Below are 16,035 nucleotides of genomic sequence, written 5' to 3'. Positions count from 1 at the left end.
TGGTTTGTGGGATAATGTATAATATCCCTGTGTTCCTCAATGTTTCCAAATCAAGGTTTTATTTCAAGCTTCTTGTTGCTAGTCTTCCAGGGAAGTTACCATGCTCCAAGTGACCAGAGTCCTCTGATTCATAGTCCATGGATTAATCCTCTCCTTTTCACAGCTTCTCTTCTGATTCCTTTGCTAGATAGTTCCAAGAAAGAAAGGCTCTCTGTGCTCTCTTATTCTCTTCCTGCAGCTGAAGCTCCATTTTGTTTTTAAGTTTGTCATCTTTCTTTCTTTTGCAAAGATCTCTCCTTTTTTAAAGATCCACGTTGATACTCTGGAGAGTACAATGGTAGCAGTCAACCAGTGTGATCAGATGTCACCTGCTTAGGGCTCCCAAATCCTTTAGTTTTCTCTTGCTCTTTAAGTTAGAAATAATAACGGCTCTAGATCCTACCCTATGAGTGATGATAAAACCCAATGTTCCTCCCAGATATATCTTGCTAGGGGCGAGTGGATATGAGGGAAGAGGAGCATCTAGGGCTTCTCTTTTCCCTAGTGGTCTCAGTCTCTTGTATTCCTGCTTCTACTGAATTCTTAGTTTTCACTGTATGTCTGAGTGTCTATGTATTATGACTGTTTTCCTCATTGCGTTTTTCTTCTGGTTACCATCCTGATTTTCACTCCCCTAACTTAGTGTGAACACAATATTGCATATATAACATACTTTAAAAAGTAATCATAGCAAGCACTTCTACAGTATCTATACAGGCAGGCACTGAGGAGTTCCTGCTGGCTGTATCTTCTGACATAAACTCTCTAATTACTATTCTTTGCCCTATGTATGGATATTACAGCTTCCGTTTGTGACTATCCAGGGTTTGTATTCTCAAAGAAACAAAGATTCCTTGTTTCATGTGGTCAGATGAGCTTTTTATCCCCTCACTCCCCTCCTCATCTTCCAAGGAAAAACAGGGTATGTATTAGTCTGCTAGGCCTACCATAATAAAATACCATAGACTGGGTGATTTAAACAGCATAAATTTATTTCTCATAGTTCTGGAGCCTGGGAAGTCTAAGATCAAGGTGCTGGCTGATTCAGTTCCTGGTGAGGGTTCTCTTCTTGTCTTGTAGATGGCTGCCTCCTTGCCTTGTGCTCACATGGCCTTTCTTGAGAGTGTGCACTTACAGAGAGAGCAGAGCAAGCTCCCTGGTGTTTTTCTTGTAAGTGCACTAATCTCATACTGAGGTGCTCTGCCCTCATGACCTCATCTAAACCTAATTACCTCCCAAAGGCACAATCTCCAGGTAGCATCACATTGGGGTTAGAGTTTTGAATATGAATTTTGGGGAGGCACAATTCAGTCCACAGCAAAGAGATAATTTGTATTATTCAGAATGAAGAGATACTTTGTTGGCATAAAATAGATGCAATTTATGCCATGAGAAGCAGTAATTACTAGTAAGATAATTTGTTTTATAAATGTTTCATTATGGAAAAAAATTGAGTGCTTACTCTGTGTCAGGTATTCTTTCAAATTCTGTACATGCATTAATTATTCGAGCTTCACAACAATCCCATAGTGGGTACTATTCCTATTCATCTTTTATACATGGGGAAACTGAGGCACAAAGATTTTAAGAAACTTTTCTAAAATATTGAAGCTAGTAATGTTGCAAAATTATGAACCAGTTGGTTTAGATTTAGATACTGTGGACTCAGTTTGATGCTTCAGAGCTTTGCCTTGAGGACCTAAAGCTTTCTGCATTGATACATAAAACCTTGTCTCTGACCAGCAACTCCACACCTGGATCCTAGAGGAGGGCAGAGGGATGGAAAATCATCAAGGGAACTTAGGGAAAGAAAGGGGTATGTGTGTGTGTGTTGGTGGGGGGAGCAGAGTGAGAGGTGGGAATTCCCAAATGTCCAAAGTGTACCTTGTGAACTGCTGGAGAATTTAATGGGTGAAAGGAGAGCTGCACCCTCCTCAGGATTCTGTCTGTGTGACCCACCAACAGTCAGTTTAGCTTTTTGGTAAGGCGAAGTACCAACACACCCTCCTAGGCATTATAAGCACAAGTGAGGCGTTATATAAATAGAGACGATTCTTTCCCAAAAAGCATCTCTGCACCACTTTTCTTAATATAACATTTTAGTTTCTTGCTATTGTCAGGTTGCCATGTGTATGCATCTGTATTGCAGCAACTCTCCTTATCTAAGATTTCAACAAAGGGCTTTCCCAGACCTCGGCCCCAATTCAGCCAGCATAATCTAGATGTGATGGTTGATCTCATGTGTCAACCTGACTGGGCCATGGGGTGCCCAGATATTTGGTTAAGCAGTGTTCTGGGGGGGTGTGTGTGTCTGGATGAGATTAATATTTGAAAGTTGACTCAGTAAAGCAGATCGCCCTCCACAATATGGGTGGGTCTCATCCAATCTCTTGAAGACTTGAATAGAACTGAAGTCTGAGCAAGAGAGAATTTGCTGTCTCTGACTGATGATCTTTGAGCTGGAACATAGGTCTTCCGCCTTGAACTCACACTCAGGCCACAACTTATATCACTAGCTCTCCTGGATCTTAGCTTACAGATCTTGAGACTTTCAGCCTCCGTAGTCATGTAAGCCAACTCCTTATAATCAATCTCTCTCTCTCCCTGTATATATAATCCTATTGGTTCTGTTTCTCTGGAGAACCTTAATGAAACCTAATACAGGTGTTATGGAAATTGGTACCTAAAGGAACAGAATTTTAAGGATGTGCTTTCTGAAGTGATTCTGAGGTTTCTGAAATTGGCTCTGTAATCTGATTAGCTTTAAAGATGCTAATGACTATTTCCAGTAGTAAAGAGACCACTGATAGTCCATGGCATGATCTGGCAATAGAGATACGCAGAATATTGGCTACTCCTATCAACCACGTGTAAGAAGCAAGTGTGACATTCAATGATCCCAGCCCCTCCTCTGTGTGACTACTTGCTGCTCTACACACTTTAAAATAATTCACATGTTCTCCTGATTTATGGCCTCCATTTACATATGTCCTCCCCTATAGCTTGATAAATTAAAACTTTGTTCTATGAGTTTCTCTCCAGGAACAGGCTGACCACAGGCAGGAAACACTCCTACAAGATACATCATCAGATAGAAGGAAAGAACAATGAAAGACCCTGGAGTCTGTCATACCTGAAGGCCAACATTTCTAAACCCTCTCCTTACTGCCCATTTTCCATATACAACTACCTCAAGATGCTGTAATTCTTTTTTTTTTTTGTGAGGAAGATTAACCCTGAGCTAACATCTGTGCCAATCTTCCTCCGTTTTATGTGGGATGCCACTACAACATGGCTTGACAAGCTGTGCTAGGTCCACACCCGGGATCCGAACCCGTGAACCCTGGGCCACTAAAGTGGAGCATGCCAACTTAATCACTATGCCACTGGGCCAGCCTCTCTGTAATTATTAAAGATGGATCTTTTGAGATGTTAGTCACCCGTCTTCTAATTATGCCGGCTAATCGAATTAAAGCTGCTTTTCTTGACCCCAAACTCATGATTAACTCAGATCACAGAGAGCAGAGGGAGCCCATTGCTCGGTAACAAATTTCTGGCAACCAAGATGGGATGACGGCCTCTACCCGTGGCTAGTCGATTCAGAGGAGGCTGTTTTGGGACTTTCCCAGCAGCTGCTGGGTGGCTTTTTCTTTTTTACCTTCTGTCTGGGGAATTCCCCTCATGGCTGCTTCGCTTGCCAACTGCCTCTAACGCTTCAGTAATCCAGAAATGAAGGACTGGATCGTGAGCTGATGAGATTGCGTCTGCAGCTAGGTGAGTCATCCCAGAGTGTACTCCCGGGCATTATATTCCTTTTTCCTTGTCTGGGGGCCTTGGTCAGGCCAAGGTCCATCTGGTTTAGGTGCTGTTATTAAGGGATAAAGGAAAGTACAGACTGCCTAGCACATTATCTGGAAGAGCGGTTTCTGGTTTCTCTGTGGTGTGCACTCCTGCGTGTTTTGTTCTCCTGAACGTGTGTGTCATTCCACTAGTCTACATGCCGGTTTTCCTCTGTGTCAGAATCCCACAGTATACTTCCAGTGCTTGTTACATCATCTGTGGTGACGTGAAGTCTGTGACCTTTGCTGTTGAGTGTCAAGCTGGAATTATACACCTCAATGCGGGCACTGCTGTTTGTGTGTTCACTATCTTTATAACCCTTGAGAGGAAGCCATAAGAGCACAGCCTGACTGTCTTTTCCCACTCTTTGTCTGTCTTGTCTGGCACCTTCTTTGCTGTCATTGTGTGGAAGTTAGGTTTGGGCTTAAAGTAAGCTGGACTTGGACTTTCTGAAAAATAGAAGATTTAAAACCTTTCTGTCAGGCACCTGGCCCCCTTCACTGGCATTGGGAAATCAGATCTTTACCCCACCTTAAGCCATTACCTCTTGCCTCTGGCTTATTTAGCTCTCGTGTGATAACTATGTGCTTGGGTGGAGTGGGATTTAGGTAAGTCCCATAGTGATTGGGATGCCCAGAGTGAAGCCCTGCACCCTACTCCTGATCCCTTAATTCTTCGACACAAACTTTATCCCCATGTGCATGGTGCCACTCCATCTGTTCCAAGAAAAATTCTGCTATGGTGCATGCTGGCCAATTGGGCTGAATTTAGTTATGAGCCCATGACAAAGAAAAGTATGACCTTTTATTGTAATGCAGACTGGCCCCAGCATACACGGGGCTCACGAGAAAAGTGGTCCCCAAACAGGTTGCTCAACCATGATACCATGCTGCAGCTAGAATCGTTCTGCAAGAAGAAAGGAAAGGAAGATGAAATCCCCTATGTTCAAGCCTTTATGCTGCTATGTCTAGATCAGGGAAGGGGGACGATGGACAAAGAGTCCCCCGGCTCCTCCCCCTCCTCCCCTTTTCCAGGCCCACTCCTTGCCCAAGGGGAAATGCCCGAGTGATTGCCAGGTCTAAGAGAAGAACTCCCTCCTTCTTCAACCCAGCAAGGGACACAATTCAGTCAGGGGGCCCTTCACTGAGCTGGGCAATTTCCACTGCAAAAACATCCCTTAGGCATAAACGGACAAGGGCAACTGACCAGCTTCATTTGGATGCACTCACCTTTCTCTACCTTGAATCTTTTTAGTTGAAAAAATAATAACCCACCATACTGAGGAGCCCCTCAAAGGATGACTGATTTGTTTTCCTCCATCTTTTTTTCCTATCACCTCACGGGGGCAGATATAAATATTTTTTTAATATACACACGCCTGAATGCCCTGTTCCCCTCCTGGAATGAAACATTCTTTGTAAACTGAGTGCTCAAGTGACTTTTGCTCTAGCCCAGCTAGTGGTGCAAGTGCCACCGGAACAATCCTTATGGTTCCAGATGGCCCTGCTAGGTGTTCCAACACCACCACCGGACCCAGTGCCACCGGAGATTCTCAAGGAAGTAAGACTGAACGACGTGTGGGCAGATAGGAAGCCTGGGAAATCAAAGAATGTCCAGCTAATACGTATATCCTTTAAAACCAAAAGATAAAGCCCAGCCTGAAACAATATCTGCTAAAACAGGAGGCTCAGGAAGGCATTCAGCCAGATCTGCAGAAGTTCCCGGTGGCAGGATTAATCAAATCTTGCCAGTCTTCATATAATGCTCCTATTCTCCAGGTCAGGAAACCCAATTCAGATGAATATTGGTTCATTCAGGAACTTTGTGCCATAAATGAGGTGGTTCAAGACTTGCACCCTATTTTGCCCAGCCCTTACACCTTGCTAACCAGCATTCTGGGTAAATATGGCTGGTTTTCAGGTTTGGAATTAAATGATGCTTTCTTCTGCATACTGCTCATGGAAGAATCGCAACAACTCTTTGTCTTTGAATGATATGACACAGACACTCAGGCCACTCACCAATATTGTTGGACAGTGCACCTCCAGGGCTTCAAAAACTCCCCTATACTATTTATGGAGGGCCTAGCTAAAGACCTGAGCCACTTACAATTACAAGAAGGATTGCTGTTACAGTGTGTGGATGACTTGCTGATGGCAAGCCTCACTTATGAGCAGTGTCTGGCCAACATGATAAAGACCTTAAATCATTTGGCTGAATGTGGGTACAAGATCTCATAAAAGAAAGCACAGATCTACAAACAAAAAGTTACCTACTTAGGATTTACCTTGTCAAAAGGCCAGGGGAACTGCTGCCAGACCGAGAGAAAGCTGTAGGTGCCTAAGCCCTCCCACCACCCAGTGAAAGCTATGAGGATTCTTGGGCATGGTTGGTTTCTGTTGGATCTGGATTCCTAACTATGGTCTCATAGTAAAACCCCTCTATGAAGCTCTAAAAGGGACATACCAGGAGCCACTAGAATGGACAGAGGAATGTCAGGTGGCCTTTGATACCATCAAGACAAAGTTAATTTCAGCCCCAGCCTTGGGACTTCCTAACTTGGGCAAGCCTTTCAGCCTATGCGTACATGAAAGGCAGGGAATAAGCTTGGGTGTTTTAACTCAAAAACTGGGCATGACTCCATGGACAGTGGCTTATTTTTCCAAACAATTGGATCAGACTGTCAAGGAAGCTCAAAAATTCACCCTGGGCCAACCCATCATGGTATATGTGCCACATCAAGGACTCACATTATTAGAACAAAGAGGGGCATACTGGCTCACTTCAGGATGGAGGGGCAAATACCAGGCCATCCTTTTGGACAATTCAAATGTATGGATGCAAGTATCATCCTCCCTAAACCCAGCCCCCTTGCTGCCTAATGAGACATCAGAAGCCTTAAAACATGACTGCTTACAAGTTATGGAGACTGTGTATTCTAGCTGACCTGATTTGTTGGACTGATTTGTTGAAAGAACCAGCCTTGGAACTCTTCATAGGTGGCAGCAGCTTTGTGGAGCAAGGTAAGAGATGCATGGGGTATGTGGTCATAACTTTACAAGAGACCTGAGAGGCTAAATCCCTACCCACCCAGGGACATCAGCTCAAAAGACAGAAATCATCGCCCCCACTCCGGCTTTATATCTAGCTTGAGGGAAAAGAGTAAATATAGACACAGATCCCCATTATGTCTTTACTGTAGTTCATGCTCATGGGACAATCTGGAAAGAAAGGGGGCTCTTAACAGCAGGGGAAAAGGAAATCAGACGTGGTCCTGAAATCCTAGAACTGCTTGATGCTATTAATGAGCCGGCTAAGGTAGCTATCATGCATTGCCCTGGCCACCAGAAGGATAATACCCCTGTTGCCCAAGGAAACAGACTGGCTGACCAAGTGGCCGAATGGGGTGCTAAGAACGGGGCTAATGGGATGTTGCTATGATGGGTCCATACTGCCACAGATAGACCTTACTGCCTACAAGCTGATATATTCTGAAAAGGATAAGAAACAGGCTGAAGAACAGGGATACAACATTGAATGCCCAGGAGGCTGGACAGGGGATGCTCACAGGGTGATTGAAGACTGGCAAATAGACTTTACCCAGATGCCCCAGGCAACTGGGAATTTCAGGTTTTTGTTGGTGTTTGTGGAGACCTTCACCCGGTGAGTAGAAGACTTTCCCACTCATACTGAGAAAGCATCAGAAGTCACTCGCATGTTGCTAAGAAATTATCCCCAGGTTTGGTCTGCCTAATACCTTGCAGAGTGATAACAGACCAGCTTTCGTCTCCCAAATAACTTAACAAGTGTCCAAAAGCTTAGACAGCCCATGGATGCTACACTCAGATTGCTCAATCAATTGGAAAGACAGAGAAAATGAATCACAGCTTAAAGAAGACCATTGCCAAAATCTGTCAGGAAACACAGCTAACTTGGGATGAAGTGCTGCCCCTTCCCCTGCTACGAGTTAGAGTAGCTTCCAGAAGTGGACTTAAATTGAGTCCTTTCAAAATTCTATATGGGAGAACCTTTCAGGCATCTTCCCCTGGGATTGACTCTCTGGATGTTTTAAGAAATGTTGTAATTGGTAATTATGTTAAATCATTAAGCTGTATATTAACTTCTGTCCATGAGTTTGCTTCTCATAGGTCTGCATATCTGTCTGCTGTCCCTCTACATGCCTTCTGACCTGGTGATCATGTTTTGCTGAAAACTTAGAAAGACCAGGGCCCCAAAAACCACTTGTCACCCAAATGGACAGGCTCCTTTGAGATTCTTCTTACCACTCGCTCATCTATAAAACTTGCAGGCGAGAAACCCTAGATACATCACTCCTGGATCAAGGCAGCCCCACAATCACACAAAGATATCCCACCTGTACTGAGGGACAAATTGGTTATGGAACCCCTTGGAGAGTTAAAATATGTCTTTAAAATAAAACTTCAATCTCTTCTATCTAATCCTTCTTCTTACAGTTCTCAAAAAAAGTAACTCTTTTCCACTCTATGGTCCGTCTATGGCATCCTGATTCAGCAGGAAGTAACTAGAAAAATTATGATGCCCTGTCTCCCCCTTGACCATAAGGTTATGGGTTACTATTAATGGGCGGAAATTGTAAGTGAACATAAGTGAGGCCATCTTGTTCCGCTAAATGATCCCAGCCCCTCCTCTGTGTGACTATTCACTGCTGTACACACACTCTAAACTAATTCACCTGCTCTCCTGATTTACAGCCTCCGCTTACTTGTGTACTCCTCTATAGCTTGATAAATTAAAACTTTGTTGTCTGAGTTTCTCTCCAAGCATAGGCTGACCACATGGTGGAAACACACCTGCAAGTTTCCATCACAGCTGACAGAAGAATGGAACAATAAACAACCCTGGAGTCCATCATGCCTGAAGGAAATGCCCTCCTTACTGCCCATTTTCCCTATATAACTACCTCAAGATTATGTAATTCTTGAAGATGAGTTTTTTGAGACATTAATCACCCATCTTCTCATTATGCTGGCTAATTGAATTAAAGCTTCTTTTCTTCATCCCTAACTTGTTATGATTAATTGGCTCCGATTACGGCGAGCAGAGCAAGCCCATTGCTTGGTAACACAAGGAGCTGGGTGACTGTATATGATACTTTCAAACATTTTTGGAAAACTAATGAATGTAGTGAGATTGACTCGTTGCTCCTATTGTCACTGGATGAAGTAGTGACGGAAAATGATGAGTTCAGGGATTGGAATTCCTAGCTCAACTGCCACATAAATGACCTGACAACTTCTGTGTGTGTTCTGAAGGAGACCCTTGTCTTCTACAGCCACAGGCTGAGATTGCTGAAAATCAAATGAAAAATCGCATTCAGGGACTGGATGAATTACGATGTAAGTTAAACTCCCAGCCTCCCAGGGGGTCTGCTGTTAAAGTGGGGGCCTTGATTGGGAAAGAATCAGTTCCTACAAATTGGAATGGGGACATGTTGGAAGATCTTGGTAAAACTGGGGACATTGAGGCCCTAAATTCTGTTGAGTCTTCTTTGCCAGTGGAAGAGACTTCTTTACCCACAATGGGCAGGGCCTCCCCAACCCCAGTGGTAGAAGCCTCTCTAACCCCATCTGAAGGGATTATCTCTACAAGGCCTGAGGAAACTGTAATGGCCTCCCCTGAGGCAGTTTCCATGCAAGACAATGCTGATTCTCTGCAGGACCCACCCCCACTACCCCATTTGCTTCTAGACCTATAATTAGACTCAAGTCTCAGTAAACCCCTAAAGGTGAAGCACATATCATTTTCCTTTTAGTTATTTTTGGGGGTTCATTGAGGTCCTAGGGGTTGCGGATTTATGGTTTTCATCAAAATTGGAAGTAGTTCTTCCAAATAACTCTCTGAATATTTTTTCTGCCGCTTTCTCTCTTCTCCTTTTGGGACTCTGATTACACATATGTTTAGACTACTTGAAATTGTCACACAAGTGACAGATGCTTGGTTCAATCTCCTTCAACACTTTTTCTCTTTCATTTAAAATAATTTTTATTGTCTTCAAGTTTAGAGTAGTTCCTTTCTTCTTCAATGTTTATTCTGTTGTTAGACCGTCTAATACATGTTTTTTAAAACAATTTCAGGTATAATATTTCTCAGATCTAAAATGTCTATTTAGTTTGTTTTTATGGTGTCATTTAAATTTTGTCTCCATTCTTTCCATCTTTTTCTGTAATTCCTTGAGTGTATTTATAAGAGTATTTTAAAGCCTTTTCTGTTAGTTTCAATACCTGGGTCACTTGTAGATTTGTTACTGTTAATGCTTTTCTTTCACTGTGGTTTTCATTTTCATGTTTTTTATGATTTCATAAGAGATATTGTGTATAGAAAACCAGCAGACATTGAAGAATACTGCATTTTTGTTTTTATTTTCCCAGAGAATGACAGCTTTTTCTAAGGCTTGTGGTTAACCTAAAGAGGTGATCATTCCAATTTTACTGAATGTTAAATTGATCTAGGACTGAGCTGCCACTTTATGAAGACTGAGTTCTCCTCTGGCCAACCAACTCCTACCTTCCTTCCTGCCGCTACTGCCTACACTGTCACTGTTGCAGCTGCCTGGAGCTAGTCTTTGTGTTTGAGTCTGCATCTAGGAGAGGAATGGGATACAGTGTTGCCCAACATCATAAGAGTGCATATACTGGGCAGGTTCTTTCTCCTTTGCCATCCCACCTTTGTGTTTTCTCAGCAAATTTAGGGGAGATATGCGATAGAAGTTAATTGTCATATGAAAAACATTGTTGCATTTGCAGGGCATTCCAGATTTCAATTCATCTCACTTGCCTCTGCTGAAGCTAATAGCTTGGTTAACCTTTTCATGACTAGGTAAAGTTTCTTTGCCTTGAGCTGGGCTTCTCTTCTATTCCCCTGCACCCAGACTTAGCATTTGCCCCCGAAAGTTACTGTTGCTGGATGATCCCCTAAGAAAGGCTCTTCTCTCTGGATATCAACTCAGAAACACTTCCTTGTGTCTTTTGCTGCTTGGAAGTCCATAGCTATGTGTGATGTTTGTATTATCCAAACTGTTCTTTGAGAGAAAAGGTCTTCTGTTTTTTTTCGCATCCTAAACTTGAAGCAGAACGAGTTTCTGATTATTTTAACCATGGGTTAAAGGGGGAAATAAAATCATTACCCAGGACATCACCCAGGTAAAAATATACATATATCAGAAATTAAAGAGAAATCATATCCCTGTAAAATATTTAATTAGAAAGATAAGAGGGATCCTGAAATCTAGCGTTTCTTAAGCAATGACACAGCAAGTTTATCCAACAATAAAGCTTATTCAACAAGTTTACCCAGCATCTCACAGATGGCAGACGCTGTCTATGTGCTCCAACCTCTCCAATCTTCCAATAAACTTTTCTCATATTTCCCCCTCTATCTTGTGAGCAGACAATCAGCAATGACTAGATCCGAGGAAATTGGAAATATAGAGGCCAAAATAAAGAGACAACAATCAGACTATGCAGGAGAAAAAAACTTGACCAAAAAAAAAAAAATCCATTAATACACTCCGAAGTATGGAAAGAAATATTACATGTATGAAAAAAGAACAGAACACTATAATATGGAAATATAGAGAACAAATAGTTCTATTGAGAATAAAAATGATAGTCAAAAAGAAAATATCAGTAGAAGGATTGGGATATTAAGTAGAGAAAATTAACTAGAAAGTGGAAGAAAAGAGCAAGATAATAGAAAAGAAAATATCATAGTAATACTAATATTATGGCTACTTCAGGAGATTTAATAGCAGTTACAGAAAGAGAAAAGAGAAAAAACAGAGGGGAGAAAATAATCTAAAAATTTATATTTGAATGCCCAGAAAAATTGATAAAAATAGACCTACTTGAATAAATCTCAGAAGAGTTGGTACAAATGAAACATCCTTTAAGATTCCAAGAGAAAAAAATATTTAGGTCACACTTAAAGGACTAGAAATCAGAATGGCTTTGGACTTTTCAAGAGCAAAACTGAAAATGAGAAGACAATGAAGCCTTGAACATTCAGAAGAAAAAATATTCTAATGTAGAACTTTAAAGCGAAGAAAAACCATCACATTATTGAGGGATATAAATTAAAACATTTTTAAACATGCACAATCACCAAATTTTATCTCTCACATGCTCGTTCTCTAAAGGCTACTGGAAACATGAAAAGATGTTCAAACTCATTTGCTATTAATTGAGGAAAAGGTAAATTAAAGTCACAATGAGATAACACAAACTTATTAGAACAGTTAAAATAGAAAAGTGATAATACCAAATGCTGGTGAGGATGCAGAGAAATTGAATCTCTAATACATTGCTGATAGGAATGTAAAAACGATGAAGCCACTCTGGAAAATACTATGTCAGGCTCTTACAAAACTTTACCTCTCCTTACCATACAACTCAACAATTGCATTCTTGGACATTTACCCTAGAGAAATGAAACTTTATGTTCACTCACAAAATCATACATGAATGTTTCTAACAGCTTCATTTATAATAGAAAAAATATATGAAACAACCCAAATGTCCTTCAATAGGTGGATGGTTAAAATCTGGCACAACCATGCAGTGGAATACTACTCAGCAACGTAAAAGAACGAACTATTGATATACACAGCAACGTAGATGGGCCTCAAGAGAATTCCGCTCTCTGAAAAAAATCTCAAGAGCTCGCATACGGTATGATTCCATTTATGTAACATTCTTGATACGGCAAAACAACAGAGAGGGAGAACAGAATACTCGTTGCCGGGAGGGAGAGAGAGGCTCGGTGGTGGGATGTTAATACGTGCAGGTAGCATGAAGGAATTTTTTGTGGTTATGAAACAGTTCTGTATCTTGATTGTGGTGACGGTTGCAGAAATCTATACATAGGACAAAATTGTATAGAACTAAACACAGCTAAACACATACACACAAATGAATTCAGGATAAAAGAGGACAAAAACTGAATAAGGCCCGTAGTTTAACTGTGATGGAGCCGTGTCAGTTTCTGGCTTTGATATTGTGCTACAGCGATGTAAGATGTCACCATCGGGGGGAGTTGAGTGAAGGGTACATCAGACTATGTTTGCAGCATCAAAGAATCTTGAGTCTATAATTACTCAAAAACGTAAAGTTAAAAAAAAATCTTTACAGAGCATCAAAAGTACAAAATATATACTGAAGTATGAAACAAAGTATACATGTATATTCATGTTTATTTCTATGTTAGAAAATTATCCAGAAACAGTTCTTAGGAACATTAAAATTGATAAATAAATTATGCACATATATGGAGAAAGAGGGAAAGAAACTACTGGAGTGTCCTGTTTTTTCATAACAAGACAGGACAGCAAGAGAAATAAGTGAAATATAAATTAAAGAAGGACCATTAAAAAAACTCCAGGATGACGAAAAAGAAATCCTAGGATGACAGCTGTGTATCAGCAATGAAAGGTGAGTAGGCCGGGCATCTCCAGTAGAAACTCCTTCAAAATGATGAAATCTCTATGATTTGTAATATGAATCAATGTGTTAAGATTTAGAAAACGGGTGAAGGGTTTGGGGTTGAAAAACAAGCAAAAAAAAAAAAAACCCCACAATTCCAGGGAAAAACACAATGTACAGGAGAAAGAAAAAAGATTGAATGGCTCAGCTCTTATGGCATATATAGTCATAAATATATAAATAAGACATATCTCTCTGCCCAAAATTATGAGCTTTATGGGGGGGGGGATGGTAAATGTTCATTTGTCTGATGGTTGGGGGATGGAAAGAGGAAAGAGAGTTAAATCTTGATCTTCCATGGTGAGAAGACAGTGTTGCTCAACTTTTTTTCACATAAAGGCATTTCTAGTGGGGCTGGCCCCGTGGCCGAGTGGTTAAGTTCGCGCGCTCCGCTGCAGGCGGCCCAGTGTTTCCTTAGTTCGAATCCTGGGCGCGGACATGGCACTGCTCATCAGACCACGCTGAGGCAGCGTCCCACATGCCACAACTAGAAGAACCCACAACGAAGAATACACAACTATGTACCGGGGGGGCTTTGGGGAGAAAAAGGAAAAAATAAAATCTTAAAAAAAAAAAAAAAAAAAAAAGAAAATTATATTCGTCTGGTGCATGGCTAAATTAGAGGTGTTTGGAATTCCAAATGAGACTTCTTGCTACCTAAGATATCTTGTATAACTAGTTGATTTTTTAAACCATGTGAATATATAACTATGATTATTGAAACCTTAAAAGATAACTACTTTGGTTGCATGTGAAACAAGGCAAGTTAATGGATTAAAAGGAAAAATAACTCAAAACATATTGAATAATTTTTCTTCTCCTTTTGTCACTCATCAGGGGTGTGACAGGAGGAATTATGACCCTCAAGAAAATCCCACGCCCCAGTTCCCAGGACTGTGAATATGATGAAATGTCACACCCAAGAATATGTTACCTTAGGTGGCAAAAAGAACTTTGCAGGTAATGTTACTAAGTTTACTTTGAAATAGGGCAATCATCCGGGATTATTTGAGTGGGCCCAGGGCAATCACAGGACACCTTAAAAATAAAAGAAGGAGACATTTGAGATGGACTTGACAAACCACTGCTGGGTTGAAGATGGAGGGAACCACATGCAAAGAAGTGCAAGTGGCTTCTAGGAGCAAAGAGCAGCCCCCAGCTGGCAGCCAGCAATGAAACATGGATCTCAAAACCTCCAGCTACAAGGAACTGGATTCTTTCAACAATGAGTGAGCTTAGAAGAGGATCCCAAGCCTCAGAACCACAGACCTGGCCAGTAATCTGATTTTAGCTAAGTGAGACTCTGAGTAAATAATGTAACCAGGCTGTCCAGGACTTCTGACCCACAGAAACAGAAAGATAATAAATTTGCGTTGTTTTAAGCAGCTCCATTTGTGGTAATTTGTTACACAGCAATAGATAATACAAGGGGGTGAAGGTGAGGTTCTTACCATTTTGAGCAAGATTTGAAGTTTTTACCTTAGTGACTCTATTATTCAGAGTGGGCTAACTTCTGTGACAAATAATTCCACGCTTTCCTTGATCTGGTACCAAAAATATCTCTCTTAGGCCACAATACAACTGAATGTTCAGCAATGGATTTAATCTATGCAGTTCTCTACAGGTCTCAGCATCTTCTGGGTCCTGGGTTCTCTGCAACTGGCCAGTACGTGAGGGAAGAGAGACTGTGAGAATAATGCAGGGGATTCTAGGGGTCTAGCCTGGAAATGGTGAGCATCACTTCACCAACATTCACTGGTGATAGTCACTTCTTACCTAGTTGGATGCAGGGGGGCTGGGAAGTGTAATCCAGCTGTGGAATATTTAACCTAGCAAATGAAAGTGCATGTGTGAACAACCAGTTCATTTTCCCACAAGATCTTGGGAACTGTAGGTATAAGATGCATCAGAAAATCAGTTCTCAATTTTCCCAAAAACAAGCCTTAACAGATTCTAAGAAAGATATATCTTGGAATAAGATAGTTTTAAAAAAAATTAGATTGTCTTTAAGTAAATCATAAATGTTCTGGCTCCCTACACCTTTTTGTACTTTGTCTTATAATGGGCTACTTCACATATTTGAGTTCCCTTATTGGCTCCTAAACACATTGGATTTTGTCAACTCTAGACCCAAACTCGTTGATGGGATTAATATCAGAAAGCAGAGATAAGGGCGAGAATGCCTTTGAAAAGCAGAGAGAGAAAAATGAGATTCCTGCAGGTTGGAAAGGTGACTATGGTCCGGGAGGCAGCAGAGGCTTCTGGCTTCCTCCCTAGCATCATTCCCAGTGGGATAGAAAAACCTCAGAGAGGATGGCTTTTTACATTTTTACATTTTCACGTTTTCACATTGTAAGTCTAGACCTAGGCACTGTATTCTTTCAATTTTGGAAAAAAATCTTTTGTTCCAAGTATGGTACAGAAGCATCAAGTTCACAGACACATGGGGGGGTCTAATGTGAAGTGGAACAGTGAGTCTCTCAGTGGTAAGTGGTGTGGACTACTCACCGATGACAGGAATTGCCTCCCCAATGACTTTGCACTACTTAAGACCCCAGGACCCTTGTGATGTGTACGTCAATGTGTATGCCTGTGTATGTTGGATAAATATGGGGCTGAATGGCAAGAATGACTGCAT

The 16,035-nt window shown here is 41.3% G+C and overlaps 1 long non-coding RNA gene across 2 annotated transcripts; it reads left to right on the top strand.

Annotated features, from left to right (window-relative positions):
* The first annotated feature begins 2,311 nt into the window (after positions 1-2,311).
* On the top strand, positions 2,312-14,861 carry LOC139074367 (uncharacterized). 2 transcript variants are annotated; one of them, XR_011523911.1, is made up of 4 exons: positions 2,312-9,257; positions 12,446-12,587; positions 13,235-13,346; positions 14,235-14,861. It is a non-coding gene; the product is annotated as an uncharacterized lncRNA (long non-coding RNA). The 2 variants fall into 2 exon arrangements; XR_011523912.1 differs by having other exon boundaries at positions 3,772-3,813.
* The last annotated feature ends 1,174 nt before the right edge of the window (positions 14,862-16,035 follow it).

This window comes from Equus przewalskii, chromosome 11 (assembly GCF_037783145.1).
Source record: "Equus przewalskii isolate Varuska chromosome 11, EquPr2, whole genome shotgun sequence".
NCBI lineage: Eukaryota > Metazoa > Chordata > Mammalia > Perissodactyla > Equidae > Equus > Equus przewalskii.
The sequence above is the reverse complement of the archived record's forward strand: the minus strand, read 5'-3'. Positions and strand labels throughout refer to the sequence as shown.